Source organism: Heterodontus francisci, chromosome 11, assembly GCF_036365525.1.
Source record: "Heterodontus francisci isolate sHetFra1 chromosome 11, sHetFra1.hap1, whole genome shotgun sequence".
Classification (NCBI taxonomy): Eukaryota; Metazoa; Chordata; class Chondrichthyes; order Heterodontiformes; family Heterodontidae; genus Heterodontus; species Heterodontus francisci.
The window spans coordinates 77,794,362-77,810,126 of NC_090381.1; the positions used below are offsets into that span (position 1 = coordinate 77,794,362).

General features: G+C 42.2%; 1 protein-coding gene across 2 annotated transcripts in view; it reads right to left on the minus strand.

Moving 5' to 3' along the window:
• Window positions 1-15,765, minus strand: part of dis3l2 (DIS3 like 3'-5' exoribonuclease 2) — a 410,232-nt gene that overhangs the window by 277,116 nt on the left and 117,351 nt on the right. The window lies entirely within an intron of this gene.

Genomic DNA, 15,765 nt, shown 5'->3' on the forward strand with positions numbered 1-15,765 from the left:
TGGAGATTTCCTTTCCAGCATTTGTTTCAATCCAGCAAGGTCAATCGGTAAATGTTTTCTGCTCACTTTTTGTAGAGTGTGCATTATCCCACCAGGAACGATTATCTGCATAACATTCAATGGTTATCTTATCTTCAATAAGCCCCCTGTACAGAATCTCACCTAAAGTTTTTGACAAATAGAACCCCATATCCACTGCCTCCACAAGAGTCAGTGTTTCCGCAGCTACAATATTTTTAACCTTTTTCATTTTCTTAGCTTCCCAAGCTATAGGACCACATTTCCCATTTTTACCCTCAAAAATATTATGAAACCAGCTGCATTCGAATACCCATCAGCAAGATTAGCATGTGAAGCATCGCTAAAAATGACTAGTTTCATATTCCTTCAGTCACCTAAGGATGGGAATTTAAGTATGCATTTTTCCAGATTTAATTTCTTTAATGTTTTATTTGCCTTTAAAACATTCTCAATTTTTGGGTATTTCATCGTAGTACTTAACTCTAACACATCAAAACTAGCATCAAGTCTAGTCTGAATGCACAACCACTTTAATTGACCAATCAAGCTTCACAATTGCTCTGTCGCTTCTTTACATATATCATCTTTCTGTGATGACTCAGCATGATTAACCAGGATGGAAGTAAAATACTCTAAATAGGATTGTTGATTTAAAGTTATTCCAGACCTACACTGCTTAATATCTAAACCAATTTATGTAAAAGTCTCACAAACCTGACTCCCAATCTTAAATTATACTCTAATCTTCATAACACATCTCTCAAATTCTGCAATACCACCCCATAAGAAATCATCATGAAGATGCCTGAAGGTTTCCCTTTATGATACCAATAAAATATTACAACCAATTTTCAGCAAAACAGATCTTACGGGAAGCATCATTAAGGCCAGAGACACAGTTTAGTTTCCATAGCTTTCCTTCTGCAACTGCTGCCTCTTTAAGCAGTTTCAGAAACACCTCTCTCTGAAAAGCAGCACCCTGCAGAAATGTGGCTTTTGTGTCGATTGATCTACACTCCCATGAATATGTGACCAAAAAAGTTAATAAGATTTTCAAGATTATTTTTCTAGCTGTGGGAGAGTCCACTCTAACATCTGTATCACCCAGTCACTCTTCAAAACCCCTCACAAATAGCCTTATAAGCCATGGACTTTTTCAGTACAAATCCATCTATGTGACAAGGCTGGCTGTCCCTTATCTGGTACCTCTGAATAAACACCAAACTCTCTCCAACTCTTTTTGTTTTGCCTCTTATTAGTTTATCCTCAAGTTTATAGGCAGCCACCAAAACTTCACAAGTCATGAGGACTTCTGCTTCTAGTTCCATTGCGAGACTGTTCTTCAGCATTCATTTCATTGTGTAATCTGTTCAAACTACAGCCTCTACTAGCACTTTGATATCTTTCGGGACTACTACAGCAAGATCTCCTTCTTTCATTATCGGAGGCCCTTCCTCCAGTAATTGATCGTTTCATGACGCAAGAGTCACTTCCAAACCCACTATTAGATCTTGCGCTGCACTTTCTTACTCTTCACTTTTTCACCCCATTCTGCCAATCCATGGACCTCGCTTCTCGGCTATCATCCTGAACATTCAACCAATATTTAAATTTAACAGTAGATTTTCCTGCAGATCCCGCAATTGTTGCATCCCTCCAATCACTAGACGCCTCTGGAATATATGTCACCCGAATACCGAATCAGACATAATAATAAAAGCAAAATACTGCGGATGCACAGAAAATGCTGGAAGTACTCAGCAGGTCTGGCAGCATCGATGGAGAGAGAAGGAGAGTTAACCTTTCAGGTCTGTGGCCTTTCATCAGAACACAATGAAAGGTCACAGACCGGAAATGTTAACTCTGCTTCTCTCTCCACAGATGCTGTCAGACCTGCTGAGTATTTCCAGCATTTTCGTTTTTCATTACCTACTTGGGAAATTGGCCTTTGGATGTGATAGCTCTGTCCTGCGCATCGTGATCTTTCACATTACATCACATCCAACCGATGATCTACCATATTCTGTTCCTCAGGACCTTCATCATAAAACACATAAGCATTTAAGGTACAAGGTACCTCATTTGCTTCCATCAGCTGCTCAGATTCTGAGATTTGGTAATCAATCCCGATTAATCATGAGGATGGAACTTTAACAGTTTGATTTCCATGTTTGATGACTACTGTCTTACCATAATGACCAGGGCTTTTCCATCCCTGCGATGCTCCCTTTTATCATACACCAAATCTCCTGAATTGAATTCTCTCAAATGGCCTTATATGATACCTCTGAGCTCTCCGAATTTTCTCCAAGACCTCAGCCTTGATGAAAGCCCGTCTCCCTGTATGTAAAGCATTCAACTCTGCAGGAAAAAATTTAACTAATTGTACTACCTTCCAGAGCAGGAGGACTGACGCACAGCGCAGAAGGCAATTTGGGATTTCGCCCATAGACCAATTAATAGGGACTATATCCTCCGACCATCTGAAGCAAATTCTTTGCATGAACCACTCATGCCAGGGCAGTAGTCAATTGCAGTTTGGTTGGTCAGCTAAGATTTTATGCAGCATTTCATCGATCACCGCATGATTCCTTTCACAAGTCCACTGCTGAAAGGATTTTCAGCTGTGGTATTCATGACCATATGTTCATGTTTTCTCACATGTCTCTGAACTCATTATTGGCAACTTCCCCTCCATTATCAGTCAGAAACTTAGCTGGTGCCCTAAGTCCGGTCCCTATCCAGTTCTCCATAATTTTATCTATATTCATCCTTTTGTTCTTGCTATGTATTATTGTAAGACGAAATCCGATTGCCAGGTCTATTAAATGTAGAATAAAAATATTTCTGTCTTTGTCCCATACCATTAAATCCATGGCAACTACCTTATTAAAGTCACGTGCCAATGGAAGGCTTACAATAGTACTTGACAGCATCCTCTGATACTTTTTATCGATTTCACACTTTTCACTAATCTCTTCTATTATCCTTGTTTACTCTTCATCAACCACTCCCGCATCCTTTAGCAGGGTTTTTAATCTTTGACAAGTAGGGTGAGCAAACTGTCTGTGTAACTTGCAGACAATTTGCTTTTTTTCCCCTCTGATTCTTATCACCTGATGCCATTAATACTTATTAGTAACATCAGATTTGTTGAGGGGATACAGTAATGCCCTGACTGGGTAAACTACAAATCCATTGACTTTCCAAAAACAATTGCTTTATCATGCTCCATATCAAGTTTCATTTGTGCCTTTTTCATAGGTTTACTCAACAGTAAAGGTCTCTCACTAGACACTACATCAGTATTGATAAAGTGGCTTACACCAGCTATTTTACATGGAATTACAATTCTTTAGTGACTTCAATGTGTTGTCATCATCAAACCTAAAGTAAGTAGTACTTTTATACTCCTTAACCTTACGTCGATCCTCACTACTGAGTGAATCCAGATAACATTTTAACCATTCTGCTCCACATACTATCGATGCACAAGCACTATCTAACACAGCACAGGTGAATGAATCTGCGACTAACACATTCATCACAGAACTAAAAGTCCTTGTGACTAGTACAATTCCTTCAAATTCATCATTATCTTCCTCTTCGGCCTCAGAATTCTCTGTGTCATGTATCATTTCGAAGGCCCTGCCTCTCTGCTTTGGGGAGTTCATTGCTTAATGATACTTCGAGTCACACCTGAAGCACTTATTAACTGTTTCTTGGGCATTGCTGGGATTCATTTGCCTATTACAGCTGTTTCAGTTCTGTCTTCTGATGTAACAGCCAGACCTGCTAAAGGTGCTTTCATCCTCATTCCTGCCTTCTTTAACTTTTCCATTGTACTGAGCCTGCGTTCAGTAACTGGATCATTTCGAAATCGGTAATCATTGAGTCCTCCATTCTTTGTGTCACTGAAGAATGTCCTATTTGTTCTAGAGATTAGAGAGAGATTAGAGAGATACAGCACTAAAACAGGCCCTTCAGCCCACCGAGTCTATGTCGACCAACAACCACCCATTTATACTAATCCTACATTAATCCCATTTTCCCTACCACATCCACACCATTCTCCTACCACCTACCTACACTAGGGGCAATTTACAATGGCCAATTTACCTATCAACCTGCAAGTCTTTGGCTGTGGGAGGAAACCAGAGCACCCGGTGGAAACCCACGCGGTCACAGGCAGAACGTGCAAACTCCGCACAAGCAGTACCCAGAACCGAACCTGGGTCGCTGGAGCTGTGAGGCTGTGGTGCTAACCACTGCGCCGCCCTAAGCCGTCTACCAAGGCTGCAGAAAATGAGTTTCCCCAGGAATTTTTTTTAAGGCAGCAGACATCTGATCCAACAGGGAGTCTTTTTCTGAAAACTGAACCCCAAGTAGCACCAGGAGCCTGTCCATATGCAACACCCGAGTACAATATAGCAATTTAAATTGTTAGCACTGAACCATGGATCTCCAAATTGAATTCCCTCAATCATCTATACAGTCTGTTGAAGTCCATGATATATTGCTCAAGTGATTAACCATCTGTTTTCCGAAATCTGTCAAAGTCTGACCATGGCATTGAATAGATTACCTTTGTTATACATCTCATCCAGGAATTCTAACAGAAGATCCAAACCTTCATCAGTTTCCAACTGACGAGCATCCAATTCACAAAATACTTCACTTTTGATTTTAGTTTTGGTAGGAAATGACAATGCCAAGGCCATACCTTGTTTCCTCTTTGCTAGGGTGTAACCATCATCCACATATCCATTTCATTCTTCCACTAGTCACATGGTTAAAACTCAGAACATCAGAGGGTAATCATGCCCTAACAATTTACACTTGCTTTCTGCCATTTTCTCCAACAGACACTGGGATTTTAGTTTTCGATATGAAAAAAATTCTTTAGTTTCCAATCTTCACCTTTAGGCAAAACAATCCTCTGCTACCATGTTATACTCCAGAAAGCTTGTTGTTGAAGGATTATGCTGGAGCCAATCTTTACACAGTCTTGCATTTATTTTACGAAGTAAAAAGATTACAAACATGCAGCTCCTCACTCAAACCTTCATCCAGTTTCAAGAAGTGTCTCCTTATATATACACTCAGGTAAGACCATAATTAACACCCTCCACCTGCCTAGGACGAAACACAAATAACAGGCCATACAGCCTCTCAAGCCCACTCTGCCATTCAATATGATCAGGCTGATCGACTTCGACTCCGCTTGCCCACCTGAGCCCCATAAACTTTAATTCCTTTAGTATCCAAAAACCTATCGATCACAGCCTTGAATATACTCAATGACTGAGCATCCACAGCTCAGGGGTAGAGAATTCCAAAGACTCACAACCCTCTAAGTGAAGAAACCTTCCCTCATCTCAGCCCTAAAAGGCCAACCTCTTATCCTGAGACTATGCCCCCAGTTCTAGACTCTCCCGCCAGGGGAAGAGCCTCTCAGTATCTACCTGTTAAGCCTTCTCAAAATCTCATATTTCTCAACAAGATCACCTTTCTTTCAACTGAAATCCACAGAGCATAGGCCCTTTCCTCTGAATCTCTCCTCAAAAGACAATCCTCTCAACCAAGGAATCAATCTAGAGATCCTTCAGTGCACTCCCTCGAAGACAAGTATATCCTCCCTTCGGTACAGAGACCAAAAATGTAAACAATACTCCAGGTATGGTCTCACCAAAGCCCTGTATAACTGCAGCAAGACTTCCTTACTCTTGTACCCCAACCCCCTTGCAATAAAAGTCAATATACCATTTGCCTTCCCAATTGCTTGCTATATCTGCGTGTTAACTTTGTGTTTCGACTGGCCAGAGCGCCTAGAACTAGAGGGCACAGTCTCAGGATAAGGGATTGGCCATTTATATCGGAGATAAGAAGAAATTTCTTCACTCTAATTTGTATATCTTTGGAACTCTCTACCCCAGAGGGCTGTGGATGCTCATTCATTGAGTATATTCAAGGCTGAGATTGACAGATTTTTGGAATCAAAGGGAATCAGGCGATATGGGAGTTGGGCAGTGAAGTGGAGGTCAAAGATCAGCCATGACCCTATTGAATGGTGGAGCAGGCTCAAGAAGGCCTACCCCCTGCTTCTACTTTTTATGTTATTATGTTATGACAAACATTCAGAAAGGATGGAGGAAATAATCTAATAAATGACACAATGGCATAAGGCTATTGAAAGTTTAATGTATACAGCACAGATAATTTGACGTCAAATTGCTGTAACATAAGTGCTTATCCAAGTCACTGATTTTAAAAAATGCAAGTACAAATTTGAAATCATACTAAATAAATAAAACCGTGTAGTGTAGAAATTACATTCCAATGTTCAAAAAACACTGCAAAGGCCCATATAGATTCTGATTTCATCACCCAAGTAATTAAATTCTGTGTGGCTTTGCATTATATAATTCTGGAACGTGGTAAATCCCTGATGGAAATAGCTTATGCCAAGCCACACAGAATTCTATATTAATTCTCAAGCAACTTTTAATTCCCAATCTTCAAAGTGAAGGCTATGATCAGTTGGATGTTTACAAAGCCATTGGTTCTTTCCAATCGCTCTTCTTGGCTTAAACAGACTGACTAATAAACTCTGGCATTAATAGTCTTCCATGATAACTAAATCAAAACAGCCAGCAAAGAAATACCATTTACATTACAAGCAAAATGGTGGTACTTATAATTGTGAAGCATGGCTAATTTATTTACAGCCTTATCAAAAAACAAAGCAACATATAACTATTGTTTGAAGATAGGAAATAATTAACACCATATATGTTGAAACTTAAACTGCAAGTTTTCCCTACATAACATCAACTTGAATTTATATAGCGCCTTTAACATAATAGAATATCCCAGGGTATAGAATCTTCAGACGTGATGGGGGGGGGGGGGGGGGGGGGGGGGGGGTAAAAGAGGAGGTGAAACTGCACTGTTGTTTAAGGAGTCAATTAATGCAGTAATGAGGGATCATATCCTAGAAGGTTCCTCTAATGAGGCCATATGGGTAAAACCTAAAAACAAAAAGGGGTCAATCACTTGGCTGGGAGTGTACTACAGGCCTCCAAACAGTCAGGCAGTAGTAGAGGAGCAGATATGGAGGCAAATCTCAGAGGTGCAAAAATAATAGGGTAATATAAGGGATTTCAACTTCCCCTATATTAGAGGGGATAGTCTTGATGCAAAAGGCTTAAAGGGGGCGTAATTCTTCAAGTGCATTCAGGAGACCTTTTTGAGCCAGCACGTAGTGAGTCCTACAAGAGGAGGGGCGGTACGGGACTTAATCCTAGGGAATGAAGGTGGACAAGTGGTAGAAGTGGCAGTGGGGGAGCATTTTGCGGATAGTGACCATAACTCTAAGATCGAAGGTTGTTATGGAAAAGGACATAGAGGGACCGAAAATAAGAGTACTGAATTGGGGGAAGGCAGATTTCAATATGATAAAACAGGATCTGGCCAAAGTGAACTGGGAGCAGCTTCTTATTGGAAAGTTTACATCAGACCAGTGGGAGTCATTTAGAAGGGAGATTGTGAGGGTTCAGGTGAAGAATGTTCCAGTAAAGGTGAAGAGCAGGACCAACAGGTCAAGGGATATAGAGGATTGGATAAGGAAAAAATAAAAGAGGCTTATGGCAGCTTCAGAGTGCTGAAAACTGCGGAGGCCCTAGAGGAGTATAGAAAGTGTAGGGGAGTACTTAAAAAAAGTAATTAGGAGAGCAAAGAGGGGGCACGAAAAATCACTGGCAGACAAGATAAAGGAAAATCCCAAGCCGTTTTTTAAGTATGTTAGGGGCAAGGGGATAACCAGGGAAAAAGTGGGGCCCATTAGGGATCATAGAGGCAATCTGTGTGTGGAGCCGGAGGACATAGGTGAGGTTCTGAATGATTACTTTGCATGTGTGTTCACTATGGAGGGGGACGATGTAGGTGTAGTGATCAGGGAGGGGGATTGTAATATGATTGATCAAATTAGCATTGTAAAAGAGGAAGTATTGGCTGTTTTAGCTGGCTTAAAGGTGGATAAATCCCCAGGCCCAGATGAGATGTATCCCAGGCTGCTATGTGAGGCAAGGGAGGAGATAGCGGGGGCTCTGACACAAATTTTCAGATCCTCTGTGGCCACAGGAGAGGTACCAGAGGATTGGAGGATAGCGAATGTGGTACCATTAGTCAAGACGGGTAGCAGGAATAAACCTGGTAATTACAGGCCAGTGAGTCTAACATCAGTGGTAGTGAAATTATTGGAAAAAATTCTGAGGGACAGGATTAATCTCCACTTGGAGAGGCAGGGATTAATCAGGGATAGTCAGCATGGCTTTGTCAGGGGGAGATCGTGTCTAACAAATTTCATTGAATTTTTCAAGGCGGTAACTAGATGTGTAGATGAGGGTAAAGCAATTGATACAGTCTACATGGACTTCAGTAAGGCTTTTGATAAGGTCCCGCATGGGAAATTCGTTAAGAAAGTAAAAGCCCATGGGATCCAGGGCAATTTGGCAAATTGGATTCAAAATTGACTTAGTGGAAGGAGGCAGAGGGTGATGGTCGAGGGTTGTTTTTCTGAATGGAGGCCTGTGACTAGTGGGGTACTGCAGGGATCGATGCTGGGACCCTTACTGTTTGCAGTGTACATTAATGATTTAGATGTGACTATAGGAGGTATGATCAGTAAGTTCGCAGATGACACGAAAATTGGTGGTGTCGTAAATAGTGAGGAGGAAAGCCTTAGACTACAGGACGATATAGATGGGCTGGTAGGATGGGCGGAGCAGTGGCAGATGGAGTTTAATCCTGAGAAGTGTGAGGTGATGCACTTTGGGAGGTCTAACAAGGCAATAGAATATACAATGGATGGTAGGACCCTAGGGAGTACAGAAGGTCAGAGGGACTTTGGGGTGCTTGTCCATAGTTCACTGAAGGCAGCAGCACAGGTAGATAAGGTGGTTAGGAAGGCATATGGGATACTTATATTCTATGCCTCAGCTAATAAAGGTAAGAGCAGGGAGGTTATGATGGAGCTGTATAAAACACTGGTTAGGCCACAGCTGGAGCACTGGGTACAGTTCTGATCACCACATTATAGGAAGGATGTGATGGCAATGGAGAGTGTGCAGAGGAGATTCACCAGGATGTTGCCTGGGCTGGAGCATTTCAGTTATGAAGACAGACTGGATAGGCTGGGGTTGTTTTCCTTGGAGCGGAGAAGGCTGAGGGGGGACCTGATTGAGGTATACAAAATTATGAGGGGCATTGATAGGATAGATAGGAAGAAACTTTTTCCCTTAGCGGAGGGGTCAATAACCAGGGGGCATAGATTTAAGGTAAGCGGCAGGAGGTTTAGAGGGAAGTTGAGGAGAAATTTTTTCTCCCAGAGGGTGGTTGGAATCTGGAACACACTGCCTGAAGAGGTGGTAGAAGCAGGGACATTCACGACATTCAAGAAGTATTTAGATGAACACTTGAAACGCCATAACATACAAGGCTATGGGCCAAGTGGGGGGAAATAGGATTAGTTAGGACGGGTGCTTGATGGTCGGCGCAGGCGCATTGGGCCGAAGGGCCTGTTTCTGTGCTGTAAAACTCTATGACTCTATGAAATGGAAATGGCAAGGGGAAGTGAGAGATGAACAGATAGACAAGGGAGGTATGAAAGAGACAGAGACAGTAAGAAATGGAGTAGGAGGAAAAGAGAAAGTGGGGAGCATGAGGGGAGCAATCACACAAGGCGGAGAGGTACAACAAAACTGCACGTTCAGGACAGCTTTTTTTTTAAATGTAATGGAGGATGCTCACTGATATCCCTGAAATTCCAAACTAAATAATAATGGTCCTATTTAACCTACAATTTAAAAAGGTGCAAATAAGTGTTTGTAGGTTCTCACTTCTGTTAGCATTTCACATCACTGCCAACCTATGGATCAACTGGGTTATTTATGCACAAAACTATTCACTCTCTGTCCCACAAATACACTGAAAATATCACTCCAACCTTGTGACAGAAATGGTAAAAAGGATTTTTTTTTCTTTTTCTCTCCCATTACATAATAGAAAACAAGGTAGGGCTCAAAGAGCAAAATTGATTATGCCTTTGGTAGAGATATTTTAATCCTTTGCACTGAAGGCATTCTCCACACACCACTGAGCAAGACATACCAGCAATGAATGTCTGTGAAAATCACTAAGTAGAGGTTGTGGCTGACAAACGCCTTGTTCATGGAGGTGTGAACATTCTGGAAGACATACACAGCAAAGTAGTGATAATTACTTTGCCAACAGGTCAAGGGGTGAGGAAATCAGAAGTTAACCCCCAAAGAGATTAGGGGAGATGGTTGCTGAGGGTAGAGAGTGAGAAGAAGGGATATTGCACTGGCGGAATGAACAAATTCTACGGTGCTCAGCAGAGAATACTGAACGAGATGCAGAGGGAGGATATGTTCTGATGCATAAAGGTCTCAAGCATCAGGATAGAAAATAGGCTGAGCTAATAGTGACAAATGAAAAAAATAACCAAAGAGAGATGGTGCTGGAACAAAAGAGAATGGGGACAAAGCTAAAAAGGAAGGAAAAAGGCTGGGAAGGGCATAGAAAGGGGAAAAAAAATGGGAGGTCAGGGTCTCAGGTCCATAGTGGTAGCCAATGCATATGCAAATAGCCACCAAGGAAAACTTCAGTAATTATTCATTCATCTCATTTTCTCATTGTAAGGTTTTGCTATTGCAAGTTGCCATACATACCAGAACAGTAATGACATTTCATATAATAATTCAATGGATGTCAAGCACATTGGAATAAGAAAAAGCACTATATAAATGGAAACAAGCGGATGCTGGAAATCTGAATTAAAAGCAGAAAGTGCTGGAAATACTCAGCAGGTCTGGCAGCATCTGCAGAGAGAGAAACAAAGTTAACATTTTCAGGTCAGAAGTTATTTTTTTCCCTTGATTCATAGTTTGCAGTTGTAATGACAGCAAAATTGTCAACCTTTGCCATCAGTGAAATGGAAAGCAACTTCTGGCACCAGAGCATGGACAGTTGAGAACATATAAATGCAGAAATTGCTGTCAGTGATTCCTTGCTGCTCCACAGGGTGCAGTGTTCAGACCCCGCAGGTGGCAATCTTTAGAAATCACTGAACTCGAGAACTTCCCTTTACACTGTAATATCACCATTAAAAAAACCCGAAAAAGTTAAGCCTCGTTAATTAGGTGTAACTGAGTTTTTAATGACAGACTTAGTTAAAACCTCTGCTGAGCAACATTTCTGGCCCTGGAAAATGATACTTGTATATTGTCAAATTTTTCAATGATAAAAATAATCTATAATTCAATAAAAAGTATTTTCAAACTTTGATATTCTAAATTTTAATTTGGATGTCCCAATCTTTATTTTGCTTTCAACAAAATGAATAAGTGAAGAATAATCAGTGCATTTTACTTCCTGCTTTGCTGTCTGTGATAATTTTTCAATGTGATTGAGTGTTTATCCTGCTTGATGGCATCACTTTCCCGAGACAAATGGAGATCCCTTAAACTTGGCTCCAGATTCAAATTAACATTGGGAAAGGTGTCAGAGATCACTACCAAACACATCTTCCCCTCCCTTCCCCTGTCAGCATTCCGAAGGGATCGTTCCCCTCTGCGACACCCTGGTCCACTCCTCCATTACCCCCACCAACTCAATCCCTTCCCATGGCACCTTCCCCTGCAATCGCAGGAGGTGTAATACCTGCCCATTTACCTCCTCTCTCACTATCCCAGGCCCCAAACACTCCTTTCAGGTGAAGCAGCGATTTACTTGCACTTCTTTCAATGTAGTATACTGTATTCGCTGCTCACAATGTGGTCTCCTCTACATTGGGAGACCAAACGCAGATTGGGTGACCGCTTTGCAGAACACCTCTGCTCAGTCCGCAAGCAGGACCCTGAGCTTCCGGTTGCTTGCCATTTCAACACTCCCCCCTGCTCTCATGCTCACATCTCTATCCTGGGCTTGCTGCAGTGAACATCAACGCAAGCTCGAGGAACACCACCTCATTTACCGATTATGCACACTACAGCCTGCCGGACTGAACACTGAGTACAATAATTTCAGAGCATGACGGGCGCCCCCCCCCCCCCCTCATTTTACTTTTATTTTTAGTCATTTTTTTCTTTTTTACATTTATTTTTTATTCATTTCAACTTAGTTTGTTCAGTTTGCTTACCCACTGTTTTTTTCATGTTTGTACTTGCTGCTATTCAGTCTTCAGTCCGTTAACACCCTACTAATGCTTTGTCTTTCAACACACCATTGACATATTGTTTGCCTTTGTTCCATGACCTTCTGGTCAGCTATTCTGTGGCCTTGTCCAATCTACACCTTCCCCTTTGTTATCTCTTGCCCCACCCCCCGCTTTACTTGCTTTTCACCTTTGACATTTCTAATATTTGCCAGTTCCGAAGAAGGATCGCTGACCTGAAACGTAAACTCTGCTTCTCTCTCCACAGATGCTGCCAGACCTGCTGAGTATTTCCAGCATTTCTTGTTTTTATGGTAGAGATTGCTAGATCATTTGTGCAGCTTACTACGAGTGCTGTCATTTCACCACTGACCGCTAAGTCCAGGCCAACTGGGCCAGATTGTTCGGTAAAAATTTTATTGAGGCTCCTACAAAAATGCCCTGGCACTCAGGTAACTGGTTTCCAACAACCACAGCGTCTTCCTTTGTGCAAAGTACGACTCTAGCCAGTGGAGAGCTTTCCCCCAAAATTCTCAGTGACTTCAATTGTGCTCAGGCTCCTTGATGCCAGACTTGGTCAAATGCTCCCTTGAAGTCAAGGGCAGTCATTCTCACCTCTGGGGTTCAACTCTGGTCCATATTTGGACCAGGGCTGTAATGAGGTCTGGAGCCAAGTGGTCCTGATGAGACCAAACTGAGCATTGATGAGCAGGTTATTGGTGAGTAAGTGCCTTTTGTACTGATGTGCTAGACTATGCCATCATTGAGGGTGGGGATGTTCATGGAGCCTCCTCCGCCCATTAGTTGTTTAGTTGCCCATCACCGTTCACGACTGGATGTCGCAGGACTACAGAGCTTTGATCTGATCCATTGGTTGTGGGATAATTCTATCTATAGCATTGCTGCTTCCATGGTTTAGCATGCATGCAGCTTCACCAGGTAAACAACTCATTTATAGGAATGCCTGGTGCTGCTCTTCTACCCTCCTCTTTGAACCGGGTTGATCCCCTGGCTACAGTAAGGGAAGTGCAGGGTTATGAGGTTACAGATAGTGGTGGAATACAATTTTGTTTCTGCTGATGGCCCGCAGCACCTCACGGATGCCCTGTTTGAGCTGCCATCATATCTGAATCCAGCCCATTTAACACAGTAGTCATGCCATACAACACAATTAGTGAGAATGAGGTCAAATAGGTTTTTCTGTTGTTTCTCATGCCCAGTCTGGCAGCCGTGTCCCTCAGGACTCGCTCAAATCAGTCAGTACTGATAATACTGAGCCACTCTCGATGAAGAAAACTGAAGTCGCCAGCCAGAGTATATTCTGTGCCTTTGCTACCCTCAGTGCTTCTTCCAAGTGGTGTTCAACATGAAGGAATACTGACTCATCAACTGAGAGAGTGCTGTAGGTAGTACTCAGCAGGAAGTTTCCTTGCTAATATAAAATAAAAAGAAATGCTGGAAATACTCAGCAGGTCTGGCAGCATCTGTGGAGAGAGAATCAGAGTTAACGTTTCAGGTCAGTGACCCTTCTTCAGAACTGAAGAACTCCAGTTCTGAAGAAGGGTCACTGACCTGAAACGTTAACTCTGCTTCTCTCTCCACAGATGCTGCCAGACCTGCTGAGTATTTCCAGCATTTCTTGTTTTTATTTCAGATTTTCAGCATCCGCAGTATTTTGCTTTTATTTTCGTTTCCTTGCTAATGTTTGACTTGATGCTACGAGACTTCATGGGGTCCACAGTCAATGTTGAGGACTCCCGTGGTCACTCCCTCCTGATTATCTATCACTGTGCTGCCACCTCTTGTGTGTCTGCCCTGCCAGGGGGACAGAGCATATCCAGGAATGATGATGGAGGAGTCTCGGACATTGGCAGAAAGATATGATTTTGAGAGTGTGATTATGTCAGGATGTTGCTCAAATAGTTTATGGGACAGCTCTCCCAATTTTGGCACAACTCCCCAGCTGTTAGTGAGAAGGACTTTGCAGGATTGACTGGGCTGGGTACATCTTTGCAGTGACCAGTGCCTAGATTGATGCTGGGTGGTCCATCCAGTTTTATTCTTATTAGACATTTTCATATTTATGTACGTGATATTGTAGTTTATCACATCTTTACAAATTTTTGTATAGCCTGTTCCCAGACCATCAAATCCAAAAAAATGTTTCCTTAAGAGGGAAAGCACATTTCATGCTCATCTACTTGACTTTTGCCTGTTATTCTCTTCTTCTTCATTAGCCCACCCACCACCCTTCCACTTGTTGAGCTTAACAGCATTTTCGATCTTTTATGTTTGACTTATGGAAGAAATTAGGAATAAAAGAGCAGGAGTAGATCATTCAGTCTGCCGAGCCTGCAACACCATTCAATTAGATCATGGCTGATCATCTACCTCACCGCCACTTTCCAGCGCTATCCCTATATTCCTTGATAACATTAGTATCCAGAAATCTATCAATTTCTGTCTTGAACATGCTCAATGATTGAGCTTCCACAGCCCTCTGGGATAGAGAATTCCAAAAGTTCACCATCCTCTGAGTGAAAAAATTCTTCCTCATCTCAATGACCTACATCTTATTCTGAGACTACGTCCCTTGGGGGGACTCCAGCCAGAGGAAACATCCTATCTACATCCACCTTGTCAAGCCCTGTAACATCCTATCTACACCCACCCTGTCTATCCCTTGAAGTATTTTGTAAGTTTCAACGAGATCACCTCTCATTCTTTGAAACTCTGGAGAATACAGGCCCAGTTTCCTCAATCTCTCCTCATTAGACAATCCCGCCATCCCAGGGATTATTTTATTTTATTTATTTTTTTATTTAGAGATACAGCACTGAAACAGGCCCTTCGGCCCACCGAATCTGTGCCGACCATCAACCACTCATTTATACTAATCTTACATTAATCCCATATTCCTACCACATCCTCACCTTCCCTCAATTCCCCCACCACCTACCTATACTAGGGGCAATTTATAATGGCCAATTTACCTATCAACCTGCAAGTCTTTGGCTGTGGGAGGAAACCGGAGCACCCGGCGAAAACCCACGCAGTCACAGGGAGAACTTGCAAACTCTGCACAGGCAGTACCCAGAATCGAACCCGGGTCGCTGGAGCTGTGAGGCTGCGGTGCTAACCACTGCGCCAGATTAGTCTGCTGAACGTCCTTTACACTCCCTCTAAGGCAAGTAAATCCTTCCTTAGATGAGGAGACCAAAACTCTTCACAATAATCTAGGTGCAGTCTCACCAAGGCTCTATACAACTGCAGTAAGACTTCTTTTCTCCTGTTCTCAAAACCCCTTGCGATGAAGGCCAACATACCATTTGTCTTCCTAATTGCTTGCTGCACTTGCATGCTAGCCTTTAGTGACTCATGAACAAGGGTACCCAGGTCCCTTTGGACATCAACACTTCCCAATCTCTCACCATTTAAAAAATACTCTGTCTTTCTTAAATTCCGAAATTATGCCTCAAATTGACCTACTAACCCAATTTTAACTTTTT